We start from the raw sequence: 14,357 nt of genomic DNA on the forward strand, positions 1-14,357 counted from the left end.
CAGGAAAAGTTCTTAATATTCAAAAACTATACGCAAGAGCAAACCACGGTTAATTGTTTTGCTTGGCCCCACACTGATGACATAAGATTGCCTTCTCTGGGTGTGGAAATTGACCTAGTAAGCACAGTACAGTACAGTAGTGACCAATATGCAAGACTGCAAGACAATCAAACTAATATCTTGGTATCTGTCTTCTATCAAAATTTATTATAAGTATGAAAAACAGCTGTTGCGTCCCCAGTGAACTGTGCATAATCAACACCAAACTGTCTCTACATACAATGATCAGTTCTTTCCCTCCAACAAGCAACTTTGCTCTCTTCTCCACAGTTGAGGATCCAGTAGTGATGAAAGTCAGTAAACAAGTTCAAATCAAACGTCATACCACTATGCTCCCTGAAAGGAGACAATGAAGACAATTCTATAGCCCCTGATTGACAAGGAAGAACCTTCATGGAGTTTCTCAAAGAGAGGTCATTTTTGCAGACTGATGAAATAACCCAAAAGTAGTACAGCTGCCTCCCGAATAACGCAACAGTTGCATTCCCAGAGAGGTTGTGTTATTTAAAACATTTTACTTAAACATAAACTTCACATAATAAACAATATTAATGAGAACAATTACATTCCTGAACTCAAAAGAAAGTTTGCCTATTTTGAGGGTTATGGTACTAGAACAACTTTAAAAGAAATATTTAACAATTAAATATTGTTAATGTATTAGAAGGTCACAGTAACAACAATAATGTACCATAATCAAATTCTGCCCTGAGCAAATTTGCTGTTTACTCTCAAATGGTCATCTGCTGCCATCCATGAATCTCTCCTCACCGACCACTCCGCTCTCCCTCCTCCCTCAATCTTTCGACCCCATTGGTGCTGGGAAAAAATGTAACTGCTGTACATAATTTCCTCCTTAAATTCTCTTTCAATTCTCTTTCTTTTATGTGAAAAAACTGTCACTCACCTTCACTATGGTTGCTCGTCACTGCTATTTTCTACTGCCGGCCATCCTTCCTCCCTCCACTCTCGGCTGTCTCTCCTCACTCATCTCTCCTTCCTCTTCCTTTTTCTCTGGCTCCCACGATACCTTCTTTATAAAAAATTGCTCTAGTTTTGTCTATGTTGTTTTCTTCTTTCTTTTTTGCAACATCAAATTGTAACAAGTTACATCTGCTAACACTTTCCTTGCTACAGTTGAATGCTAACATAGAGTTCTTAGATTTTAGGTTGTCACTTCCTTCCCTGATTCTACCAATTGCATCCAAAAAACCCTTTATTGTCTCCCTCTCTTTCTACTGATGAAGAGGGTGTTGCTGCTGCCTCCACCTCTGGTGCCCCTTGCGTCTCCCATGCTATCAGTTCCTGTTTTCTTAGCCAGCTCTACTCTGAAATTCCAAAAGCTCATTGATGTCCTTCACCTCAATTTCTTCGAAGCCAGCTTCTTGGCCTTGGCAAGACATTCCAAGTTTGCTCTTGGAACTGTTTTATTAACGTTGAATCTTGTAAAATCGAGAACAAACTAAGGACAAAGATTTTTCAACACTGTTGAGGCATTTGCACGGTATGACTTCCTACAATTCCTTGACGAATTGGAGTTTATCTGTAATACTCGACTGCTTCCAGTACTTCACATCTGATCTAGGTTCATCCTCTCTACATTTTCTAAAATGAGAAGAAACATAAATGGCAGGCCTTAAAATACTGCTAGACTCCACCCTTTGATGTTTGAATACCAGTAGCATGGAAGGAAGCTCTTCACATAGCCCTATTAAGTTGAACAAGAATGAATAGCTTTTGTACAGTAAAGATGTACAATAAATATGCAAACAGATGTACAATAAATATGCAAGTTTCTAAAAAATAAAAGTAAAATAACCAAGCAAATTTATACAGTAACAAATAAGTAAATCATTAATTCATCATAAAAATCATTATTTTCGAGGTGAAACTTGCCCTCCTTCATTAGTTGATTCCAACTGTTTGTGCTGGAGGAGGGCAAGAGTTTTCCCTATAGCTAACTATCAGATACGCTTAAAAATATCCTTATCGCTGCATGCCTGATGCTTACGATCCCATGGCAAGTTCTTGTCAAGGAATCTTCATCAGGTGTGGTCCACTATTGCAAGAAGGTGGACCTTGAATATAGCCGCTGGTTGAGATTGTGCATTGAAGAATGGCTCAAGTTTGGCCTCTGTCCCTTAGGCCTGCAGAGTCGACAGGAGCTAAAACCACAATTAAACATGACCCCTAAATAGTTCCCACCTACCCAAGCGAGTTGTTGTGGCATCTCACACCCAAAACAGCCCAACAAATTTTTTTTCGTGTAAAAAGGTGGTTTAGATCAGCTCAGGGTAGCATACTCCAATGAGGAGCAATGGCTCTGCAACATAAGTCCAACATTATTAACTCTAATGAAATTTGTTCTTAAGAGAAACAAAGCAATAGCAACTAAGCACAATACTGTAGTCAAAACACAGCAGATTATGATCTTACTATGTACAAACTCCAATACACAAGGTTCTTCACTTACCCAGGATGGGGTCTATAGTGAAAACCCATACCTGTTCGTAAAACAAAAGGGGAAGACAAGTAGAAATCTCCCCTGTCGCACCTATTTCCTTTGTTTACAATATTTAACCTAAAAGATGGGGTAATTCATCAGGTGCTCGTCTTTTGTGATGCCATAGGAAAATCATATATTATTTCTACTAAAGAAACCATAGACTTATCTCTAACGCCCTGATCAGGTGTTAATTCTAAAAAAAAAAAAACAAGATTCAAGATGGTTCATTTACTCTTCTTGGTCTACCTTTCTCGTTTAACTCAGCAATTTATTGTCTATAACTCTCTCAAAGACCAATCCTTGCTGTGATCACCAAGGTTGCCAGAATCGTAAATCACCTCTCGATGACCCATGGAAGTTCGTGCTTAAGTATGTCAATACACATGTCAATTACCTAACTTGCAATGATCAAGAAGGTTGTCAGTATCGTAATCACTGCTCGAGTATCCGTGCAAGTTTGTCAATTACTCAACAGCATGTCAATTACACAATCTAGTACTGTAACTTACCTTACAAAATCTAATATACCACAGGGAAGATTGAGAAGATGGATCCATATTGCCAATTTCTGACCAACGCCATAAGACCTAATTGTTAACAAGGAAAACAAATATTTTATCACCAAACATACTATAGAGTACACAAAGATACTCAAATCGGCCATATGAGACGTACAGCCAGTTACAAAAGCGGTGTCGCCCCGCCAGGCCTGGCTCGGTGAGATCATTGCCCATTCTTTGCCCCTGAAAGGTGGCCCACGTTTCAAACTAACCAGTACATAGTTAGAATGGTTCGAAAGGGAGGAGGAGGGAAATTACGGTAATCACACAAAGAAATTCAATATTGAATGAAATATAATTATGGACAGAGAGAGAGAGAGAGAGAGCGAGAGAGAGAGCTTTTATTCCTGTTTAGTTATTAATCTGACAGATATACTCGAGACCTTCTGCTTTAAGAAACATGTTATCATATACTTTTTGGAAAATAATTATATTATGAAATCTTATCATATCGTATTGTTTTGAATCGTTATCACATTTTCTAAATAAAAATCCCTTAAATATTGTTGGAACTGACGATTCATATTAATATTATTCAGATGAAAATATCCTTTTTAATTATCCTATAAGCACCTGTATCTCTCTCTCTCTCTCTCTCTCTCTCTCTCTCTCTCTCTCTCTCTCTCTCTCTCATTCTGTCCTCTGTCTTATATCACCTGGATTGACTATTTAAATAATGGTAGATATTTGTCGTATATCGCCTGGATTGACTATTTAAATAATGGTAGATATTTATGTTATTTGGATGTGGCCAAGGATCACAAAACTGTAAATGGCTACTCTAACAACTTGTGCTAAACTGTACCTATTTTTGCCCTAGATTGACTGGACTATTATTACCAGTATTACCAATAATATTAGAATCTGATCACAAAGATGTTACACACAAGGTTTTGTAGCCATGGGTTGTATAAGTCATTAAAGACTCAATTTTGCAAGGATATTATTTTATTAATTAATCTATGCTAAGAACACATTACTGGATATGCTAATCTAATACTACAGGTTTTGTATATATGGCTTAACTTAGTTGAGTTACCAGTATTTGAGTGTGATGGGCCACTTGGCTCCGCCACTCGCAACCATAGATGCAGTGAAATGTGTGCATCGGTGCATTGATATAATGATGGTGAGGTATAAATTATGTAGGTGTTGCAAAACTGTATAACATATTTATTCTCAAATTATTTGAGGGTACAAGTTCTTTAGACCATGGTCAGTATCAGTCACGTTCTCAGATAAACCATAAGCGCCCCCCCCCCCCCCCCCCCCCCCACCCCCCCCCCCTCCCCCCAACCCACCCACCCACCGCCCACCCCCGGCCCTCCGGCTCACGCTTGCTCACTCACTCCGCCTTTATTCGTGGCTTCAGCGGTAACGTACAACACATCTTGTTGGTATTCCCCCTCCAAGCTATTCAAGAAACCCACCCCTTTCGATATCTCCTGTTCATTAGTCTTTTATATAGCCATGTTTTTATTTTTTGTAATGAAAAATTGTAAACATTTGGAAAATAAATGGTGTATGAAATACTGTCATCCGAGTATTATTTTACCTTCCAATAAACATCCATCAGAACAATCTCATAATAGCTGTAAGACATTGAAATCCTGAACATGAGGTGCAGCGATAGAAGGATATTTATAACAAGGTGGGGATTAAAGGTGATGGGGGTCAGGTGACATTGGGTGACCTTAATTAGTCTTGATGGGTTTGTTCACTTATCAACATTTATAAGGTGGTGATAGCAATATCTTTACTGATAGCAGTTAATATCAATGATTGTAAGTCGCCATCACGACTGGCACATAGTGTTAAAGGGTTACTGAGATCATCTTTGTATATCTGGCTAATGTCTGTATAACTATCATTTACATTATGAGCTAATGTCTGTATAATTATCGTTTACGTTATGAATCCTGGTTTTCACGTGCTACACACAGCCATAGACGAGATGTATATATCGCCAGTGGTCTTGACAGTCGTGTTTGCAGCCTTTGAGATATATGATCAACAGAGTTGCCTTTGTTTGCTGCCGCCATCCCTACAAACGTTGACATAGATAAGTATATAATACATAGATTATAGTGCACAACATTGTGTTAGAACAGTTATTCCAAACGTATTGATAAACACAATGACCTCGACTAACACTTACCTAAGTGTAGATAATCGTAATTACCAAATAAACTTCCACGAAGGCTGCAAACACACGACTGTTGAGACCACTGGCGTTATACAGCTCGTCCATGGTTGTGTGTAGCACGTTACCTCGTGGGAGAACCAGGATTCATAACGTAAACGATAGTGAGGCATTAACCAGATATACAAAGATGATCTCAGTAACCCTATAAGGCTATGTGCCGGTCGTGACGGCGACTTAGAATCGTTGATATTGACTGCTATCAGTAAAGGTATTACTATCATTACCTTATAAATGTTGATAAGCGAACCCATCAAGACTTAATTAATGTCACCCAATGTCACCTGTCCCTATCACCTTTAATCCCCACCTTGTTACAAATATCCTTCTATCCCCACACCTCCTCATGTTCGGGATTTCAATGCCTTACAGTTATAAAGAGATTGTTCTGATGGATGCTTTTTGGAAAGTAAAATAATACTCAAATGATAGTATTTCATACATCATTATATTTTCCAAATATTTACAATGATTTTATTACAAAAATAAAAACATGGCTATATAAAAGATTAATAACCAGGAGATATCGAAAGTGGTGGGTTTCTTGAATAGCTTGGAGGGGGAACACCAACAAGGTGTGCTGGATATTAGCCGCTGAAGCCATGAATAGAGGCGGAGTGAGTGAGCAAGTGTGAGCCGGAGGGTGGGGTGTGGGGGGGATGGTTAGCTAGGACGTGACTGATCTGACCAGGTCTAAAGACTATCACCAAATAATTTGAGACACTAAATAATATGTTAATAGTATACGGTTTTGCAACACCTATATACTTTATACCTCACCATCATTATGTTAATGCACCGATGCACACATTTCACTGCATTTCATTTCACATCATTTATTTTCATAAATAGTTTCGGAAATAATATAATAAATATTCTATAATATAAGAAATATAGCAAATTGAAATACTTTCTATAAATAGCCTAGATGGTTGCAAGGGGCGGAGCCAAGTGGCCAATCACACTCAAATACTGGTAACTCAACTAAGTTAAGCCATAAATACAAATCCTGTAGTACTAGATTAGCATATCCAGTAATGTGTTCTTAGCATAGATTAATTAATAAAATAATATCCTTGCAAAACTGAGTCTTTAAAGACTTATACAAACCACGGCTACAAAACCTGGTGTGTAACATCTTTGTGACCAGATTCGAATATCATTGGTATTAAAAGTAATTATAGTCCAGTCAATCTAGGGCAAAAATAGATACAGCTTAGCACAAGTTGGTAGAGTAGCCATTTACGGTTTTGTGATCCTTGGCCACATCCAAATAACATATCAAACATCTGCAATTATTTAAATAGTCAATCCAGGTGATATAAGACGGAGGACAAAATGAGAGAGAGAGAGAAGAGAGAGAGAGAGAGAGAGAGAGAATACAACTGCTTATAGGATAATTAAAAAAGGATATTTTCGTCTGAATAATATTAATATGAATCGTCAGTTCCAACAATATTTAAGGCATTTTTATTTAGAAAATGGGATAATGATTAAAAACAATACGATGTGATAAGATTTCATAATAATTTTCCAAAAAATATATGATAACATGTTTCTTAAAGCAGAAGGTCTCAAGTATATCAGTCAGATTAATAACTAAACAGGAATAAACGCTTTCTCTCTCTCTCTCTCTCTCTCTCTCTCTCTCTCTCTGTCCATATATATTTCATTCAATACTGCATTTCTTTGCGTGATTACCGTAATGTCGTCCTCCCTTTCGAACCATTCTAACTATGTACTGGTTGTTTGAACGTGGACAACTTTCAGAGCAAGAAGGGCATGATCTCACCAAGCCAGGCCTGGCGGGGCGACACCGCTTTTGTAACTGGCTGTACATACCACGGCACCAGTAGAAACAACTGGCAGTTGTAACCAAAATTAAAAAGCATGATGTCATAAATCCCAAACAATTGGAATGAGATTCCCAAATTGATTGACGAAAGCATCATTAGTTTACATACTGTGTTCGGAAGGTATATTTTTGCTGCGGCTTATGTAGCCCAACTTTTATTTTGTGGGTCGCATTTTGAATTTCCTAAAACATACCTGTTAAAAATGAAGGTAAATTTTTACTTATGGACATTAATTGCTTTCAACATAAAATATAGGTTTTTCTGTTGTATTATGATGTGATTTGAATGATTTTGAGGTTTATTTCCATCGCAAATGAATACTTATCCTTCCACCACCCCTCCCCCTATAGATAACAATCTGGGGGAAACCTCCTCGGGAAGCGGGGTTTTGGGTGGGGGAGACAAAGTAGGTAAAAACAGGGCAAAATGGAGGAAAAAAACCTAAATATAACACTCAAACATAAAAATGGACCTATCCCTAGAGCACTTACAGATTCGCAGGCCCACTCAACCGCCGACCGAAATCGGCGGAAGAACACCAAAACCAATACGGCGGCGATACCAAAACAACAACAAACAAAGTAGGGAGCGACTACATATCCGCGACGATCGATCTCTGTGTGCTGTCAGTAAGGCCATGGCGGAATGGCGCTTCGCGCCTTATCTGCATATTTAAAGATTCTTGGCAAGCCGGACATGTTCTGGCAAGAGGTAATGTTGTGCTGTGCGCGCTAGCCACAGGGGTTACAGTAAGGCTACTTACCTTGGCGGATGGATTTGGGTGTCGCATTGCTTACGCCGACATCCTTTCGTTCCTACAGAGCGATCACATCTAAAGGCATTCCTGTTGGAGTCGATCCGACAAATAGCTCCACAACAATCGCAGTTTTTTTTTGCTTTAGAATTAAATTATGTCTTTGAGCATATTCAATCACAACTTCTTTACCACCACTAGACAAATAATGATAAAATTCACCGTAACCCACATTGCACTGCAAACAATCGGTAGGAAATCGAAGGTCTGTCAAAATTAATGCCAGAAGGGCCAGCCACTACCTCTGCCATACCTACAGGAAGACAAAATGCCGGTTTTTGCTTCATTATTCGAGTATTCAGTCAAACAAGGATACCACTGGACACCGGACAGGTAACTTTATTACTCTGCTGAAATGCTAGTGAAACTTAGTTTTAGACTACAGTCATTCGTAATTGGTTATGAAACCCATGACGTCATAACGATGTCAGACCTCTCAGCCAATAATGAGTAACTGGAACTGCTTTTGTTTGCGTAAGAAAGTAAGTTAGAGGGCTCATTAAAAGTAAACATTACCGTAGAGGAAACACCTCTCCCGACTTAGGAAAAATTCGAGGTAAAAACTTAATATTTTTTCTCTGTAAGTATGCATTAGCGACAATAATGTATTGGGAAGAAGTTGTGGCGGGATCACAAGCTAGAAAAAAACAAGTGCATATCCCCCCCCCACCCCCCCCCACCCCCCCCCCCCCCCCCCCCCCCCCCCCCCACATTAACCTAAACGATCCACCTGCCAAAATCCACCCTCAGTCACACTTTCTTCTTTACACAACAAGTACACACAGGACAATTGACCTACACCTATACAAAAACAAAACAAAAACAACACAAAACACAAGTACTTACCAACACTCCAGATACTCCGGGCTATCCTGAGCTGTCCATTGGTTGAGGTCACAGAATACCAACAACAACACAAAAAACAACACCCAAGAACCACACCACCACAACCCAACACAACAATACCCAAGGACTACAACCCAACAACAACCAATGACAACAACACAACAACCACCAAAGAACAACCACAACTCAACAACAACCAAGGAACACAACCACAAAACAACACAGCAAACAACCAAGAAACACAACCACAACCTGTCTTGTTGAAAAGGATTGCTGCATCAGCTCCATTAATTTTGTATAGAGTCTTCTCTATTTTCCTTATTAAGGATTTCTCAATGTTGCTGAAACTGGCAAGCAACGTGCCGAAGGGGATCGTCAAATCCAGTGTAGTCATAATGAATTGTCTTTATTGCTGCTATATACATATATTACTGCTACAAGTTTCTCTCTCTCTCTCTCTCTCTCTCTCTCTCTCTCTCTGATGTTTCGCCCAGATCTGCCAGGGCATGGTCACAGCGATGGTTGCTGGAGGACTGAATCTTAGTGTTGTTGTTGTTGTTGTTTTTGATTTAGCTGACCTTGTGTCAGCACGGGCTCCCTTGGACACTACCCACCACCAACCCACAGAGCAGCCCGTAAATTCTTAGTGGTGAGTCCTTCGCTATATATCATGGTCCGTGCGGGCGCTCACGGATGCTCCTGCAGGACCCGAGTGCACGACTTTTCATTGGCTGGCGGCCAGGCGTCGGAAATTCTTGAGGCGCGTTGATCTTCTCAGGGTGTGTTGCGCACCCTGGAGCCGGGGTTTTTCATTGGCTCGACCGTGGTGACGTCACTCCTGGTATTGGTATTTCTACCAACCTCTTCGATATTGGTCCCGTCCTGGGCGCTGGTGTTCTCGTCTGGAGGGGGGGGGACTGGGTCTTCCTTACACAGGTGGGCAGCAGGAAGGGTTCCTGTGTCGTATTAAGGAAGGGTTTTTGTTCAAGGATGAATAAAGCCTCAAGGAGGCGTAGGCGTCGCTGATCGGGGGCTCTTCCAATTATCTTTGTGTTTTTTACAATATCCTCACGCACGACGTGCTGTTGGTGGGCGGTGAGGGCGTGGTGTTTTATGGCACCGTTCTGGGCGTGACAGGAGATCCTCTTAGACAGTCGTAACGTTGTCATACCGATATAAACTCCAGGACATCCTGCACCGACCTACGATTTGGCAAAACGCCTTAACAAAATCCTGACGCCGTATACCCCCTCCAAATTTTGCCTTACTTCTTCGACGGAGTTCCTGGAGAAAATCCGGGATTCCCCTGGCGACGGCACTATGGCGTCCCTCGACGTGGAGTCCCTGTTTACCAACGTCCCCGTCGATGAAACAATAGGCATCATTTTGGAAAAGGTCTACAGGAACCCTGACAAGCAACCTCCTAACATCCCGGAAGAATCGCTTAAGACACTCCTAGATCTGTATGGACGAAGAGAGCCCCCTTCACCACCCACAGAGCATCCGTGAGCGCCCGCACGACCATGATATATAGCGAAGGACTCACCACTAAGATTCAGTCCTCCAGCAACCATCGCTGTGACCATGCCCTGGCAGATCTGGGCGAAACATCAGAGAGAGAGAGAGAGAGAGAGAGAGAGAGAAACTTGTAGCAGTAATATATGTATATAGCAGCAATAAAGACAATTCATTAGGACTACACTGGATTTGACGATCCCCTTCGGCACGTTTGCTTGCCAGTTTCAGCAACATTGAGAAATCCTTAATAAGGAAATAGAGAAGACTCTATACAAAATTAATGGAGCTGATGCAGCAATCCTTTTCAACAAGACATGTTTGAGAGAGGGTTCTACTCCCAAGATATACAACCACAACCTCACATATCACAACAAAACACAACAAAAGACCACTGCACAACAACAAAAATCACAACAGCACAGGCACAACAACTCTAAGCAAAACACCAATTTAACAATAAATCAACAAAATAACAAAAAACACACAACTCAGCTGACTATCAATGCCTTCAAAGAACTGCTTCCCACACTACTCACTGTCACCAATTCTGACTAAAGACTGACTCAAAAACACTCAAAACACAGAACTCTTAACAATCACAGGACCAGCAGACAGCCCAGAACCTACAACAACCAATTCAGCCATTAACCATCCATACAGCAATTACACCCCCTCTCTCTCTCTCTCTCTCTCTCTCTCTCTCTCTCTCTCTCTCTCATCACACACACACACACAGACGTTGTCAAATGGAACTTCATAACTCCTCCATATTTCCTCCCCTGTTACATTTGACAACGTCTCCTTTCACTCACAACACCCACACTAAATAGCCTTCCGCAACACCCACGGATGCTCAGATGCAGGTCCCCTGGATCTTGTTTGAGGGCCCTCATACAACTCTCAGTTACACCACCATCAACTTCTCCCAGATCACTTCCAGTCAGACTACCATTATTATCTCCCTCACTACCATCCCCCCAAATCCCATTCACTATCTCATCTACCCCCTCTAACTCTTGTCCGAACATCTCTCGTAACTCTGCCACCAAATCACTTACCTCATTTACACTCCTGCCAAACTCCCGAAGAGACTCATTCATACTGCCAACTACATCCTCACTACCCAATTCCCTTCCTGGTGAGACTTCACTAAACCCTGACACTTCAAACCCACACACGCTATATGTATCATTACTCCCCCCAAAGTCATCTGTATTACACTGTGTAGCCTTATCCACCATTTTTACCCTAACACTAACCCATCTATCATGCAGCTTACGTTTCTCCCTTTCATTCCCTTTCCTTACCTTTTTCCGCTTCCTTCCATACTCAACCAACACCAACTGCCGATCTTCCAGACCCATTTGCTCACTGACACTCGGCTCACATTTATTCACCCTCAACCACTCACACATCGCATTCTCCCGAACATACTGTCGCATACTAGAGGACCCACCCAACTGAATCCCCTTAACACCTAGTTTCCCGAATTCCCAACCTGACTCATCCTCTTTCGCCTACACACACTTGCTACATGACCTTCCATTCCACATTCAACACATTTCGCACGCTGTTCTTTACACATCCTAGCATAATGGCCATTCGTCCCACAGTTGCTGCAAAGTATGTTCATACGGGTACCCCGACATCCACTAGCGATGTGCCCTGCCTGTCCACACCTATAACATTTAATATCCCTATCTTTCTTACACTCACTCACCAAATGCCCTGTTTGCCCACACCCGAAGCACACTCCTAACGCCCATCGACATTTATTCTTCCTGTGTCCTGGCTTACCACATCTATAACACTGCTGCTGCTCTCGCTCACAACTAACTGACCCTACTCGTCCAACACTCGCACTCCTATCTCTTTTTGGGCTAACTACACTCATGTTACTTGCTCTAACGCTCCTATCTACCACTCGCTCTGCCATTCGCCTCGGCCCTTCCAAAACTGTCTCCCTATAGCTTCTAAACTCTGGTACAACCTCAGCTACTTCAGTCCTAACACTAACACTTCTACTCTCTTTCATACACCTATCTAACTCGTAATCCTCTACCATTTCTAAAATGTCGTTCCACGTTAACCTTTCATTCGTCCATCTCATTTTCTCCTTACGTTTCAGATTCATAAACTCATATACACTCTCTGGTACAGGCGCCAACAACTTTCGCACTAACTCCTTACACTCATTTATCCCTTCGTCCCCAAACTTTTTCCTAGCTAATGTTTCTAACCTACAGACATACATTGACACCGACTCACCAACATTCATTCTTGCCTCAAAATCTTGCTTCCTCCTATATCTAACGCTACTCCTTATCCTCTTTGCCTGTTCTACAATCCTAGCTTTTACACTCTCATACGGCACATTCCCTACACTCATAATTACCCTATACATATTCAACAAAAATCCCGTCAAAAAGTTACTTAACTCCCTTGCCCAGACTCTTGTTATCCCCATACTTTGCCTCACAATACCTCTCATATTCCTCAAAAAAGTCCCTTATGTCCCTACTACCATGTTCCTCGTATTGTGCACATCAGGGTACCTCTCTCATATACACAGCCTTTCGTACTTCCCGCTCACTCTCACTCTCACTTTCGCTACTTCCATTCTGACCCATCTTTCCCTCTTCCGAATACAGCGAATCCACTTTCATACTCACGTCCATACTCCTGACTATGCTCTTCCTACCCTTCTTCTTTCTACTTACCTGTTTCCACTCACTGCTATCCAAATCACTCTCAGCCCTTTCCCCAATGAATTCTGTCCTAATCTCATCCTGTCCGTCACCCTTACTAACCTTCTTTCCCTTAGTCTTCTTTTCCTCAGCCACTTTCTTATTCTTGTCTTCAGGTTTATCCTTACCCTGTGTCTTCCCCTTCTTTCCCTTACCTATCACAACCGAATCACCTTCTTCACTCGTACACTCATCCACTCGCTCTTTCGCTTCCTTTACCACTCCTGGCCCGCCACAAGACCCAGTAGGCCTACCTCTTGCACTGCATTCATCATTACCCCCAATTTTTCATCCATTTTCTCAACCATTCTCTCTTCCGCTCCTTTCACCTCTTCTTTCATTTCCACTTTCGCACTCCTTAACATTCCTCTCATTTCCTCTAACTCCCTCTTCTGCTCCTCACACTCTACCCTCAACTCTCATTCTCGACTTCCAACCTTCCCTTAGCTTCCCTCGCCAACCTCAGCTCCTCCTTCAGCCTCTCTATCTCCTTCAACCCTTCCATCCTCACTTATCCACCAATCACACAACTCGCTACCCCAATTGCCCTGCAGCTTACACACCAACAGTCCCTGTTCGGGCGCCAAAAAATAATGTGGCGGGATCACAAGCTAGAAAAATAACAAGTGCAAAATCCCCCCCCCCCACATTAACCTAAACGATCCACCTGCCAAAATCCACCCTCAGTCACACTTTCTTCTTTACACAACAAGTACACACAGGACAATTGACCTACACCTATACAAAAACAAAACAAAAACAAAAACAACACAAAACACAAGTACTTACCAACACTCCAGATACTCCGGGCTATCCTGAGCTGTCCATTGGTTGAGGTCACAGAATACCAACAACACAAAAAACAACAACCAAGAACCACACCACCACAACCCAACACAACAACACCCAAAGACTACAACCCAACAACAACCAATGACAACAACACAACAACCACCAAACAACAACCACAACTCAACAACAACCAAGGAACACAACCACAAAACAACACAGCAAACAACCAAGAAACACAACCACAACCTCACATATCACAACAAAACACAACAAAAGACCACTGCACAACAACAAAAATCACAACAGCACAGGCACAACAACTCTAAGCAAAACACCAATTTAACAATAAATCAACAAAATAACAAAAAACACACAACTCAGCTGACTATCAATGCCTTCAAAGAACTGCTTCCCACACTACTCACTGTCACCAATTCTGACTAAAGACTGACTCA

The sequence above is a fragment of the Macrobrachium nipponense genome, chromosome 30 (assembly GCF_015104395.2).
Source record: "Macrobrachium nipponense isolate FS-2020 chromosome 30, ASM1510439v2, whole genome shotgun sequence".
In the NCBI taxonomy this organism is placed as follows: domain Eukaryota; kingdom Metazoa; phylum Arthropoda; class Malacostraca; order Decapoda; family Palaemonidae; genus Macrobrachium; species Macrobrachium nipponense.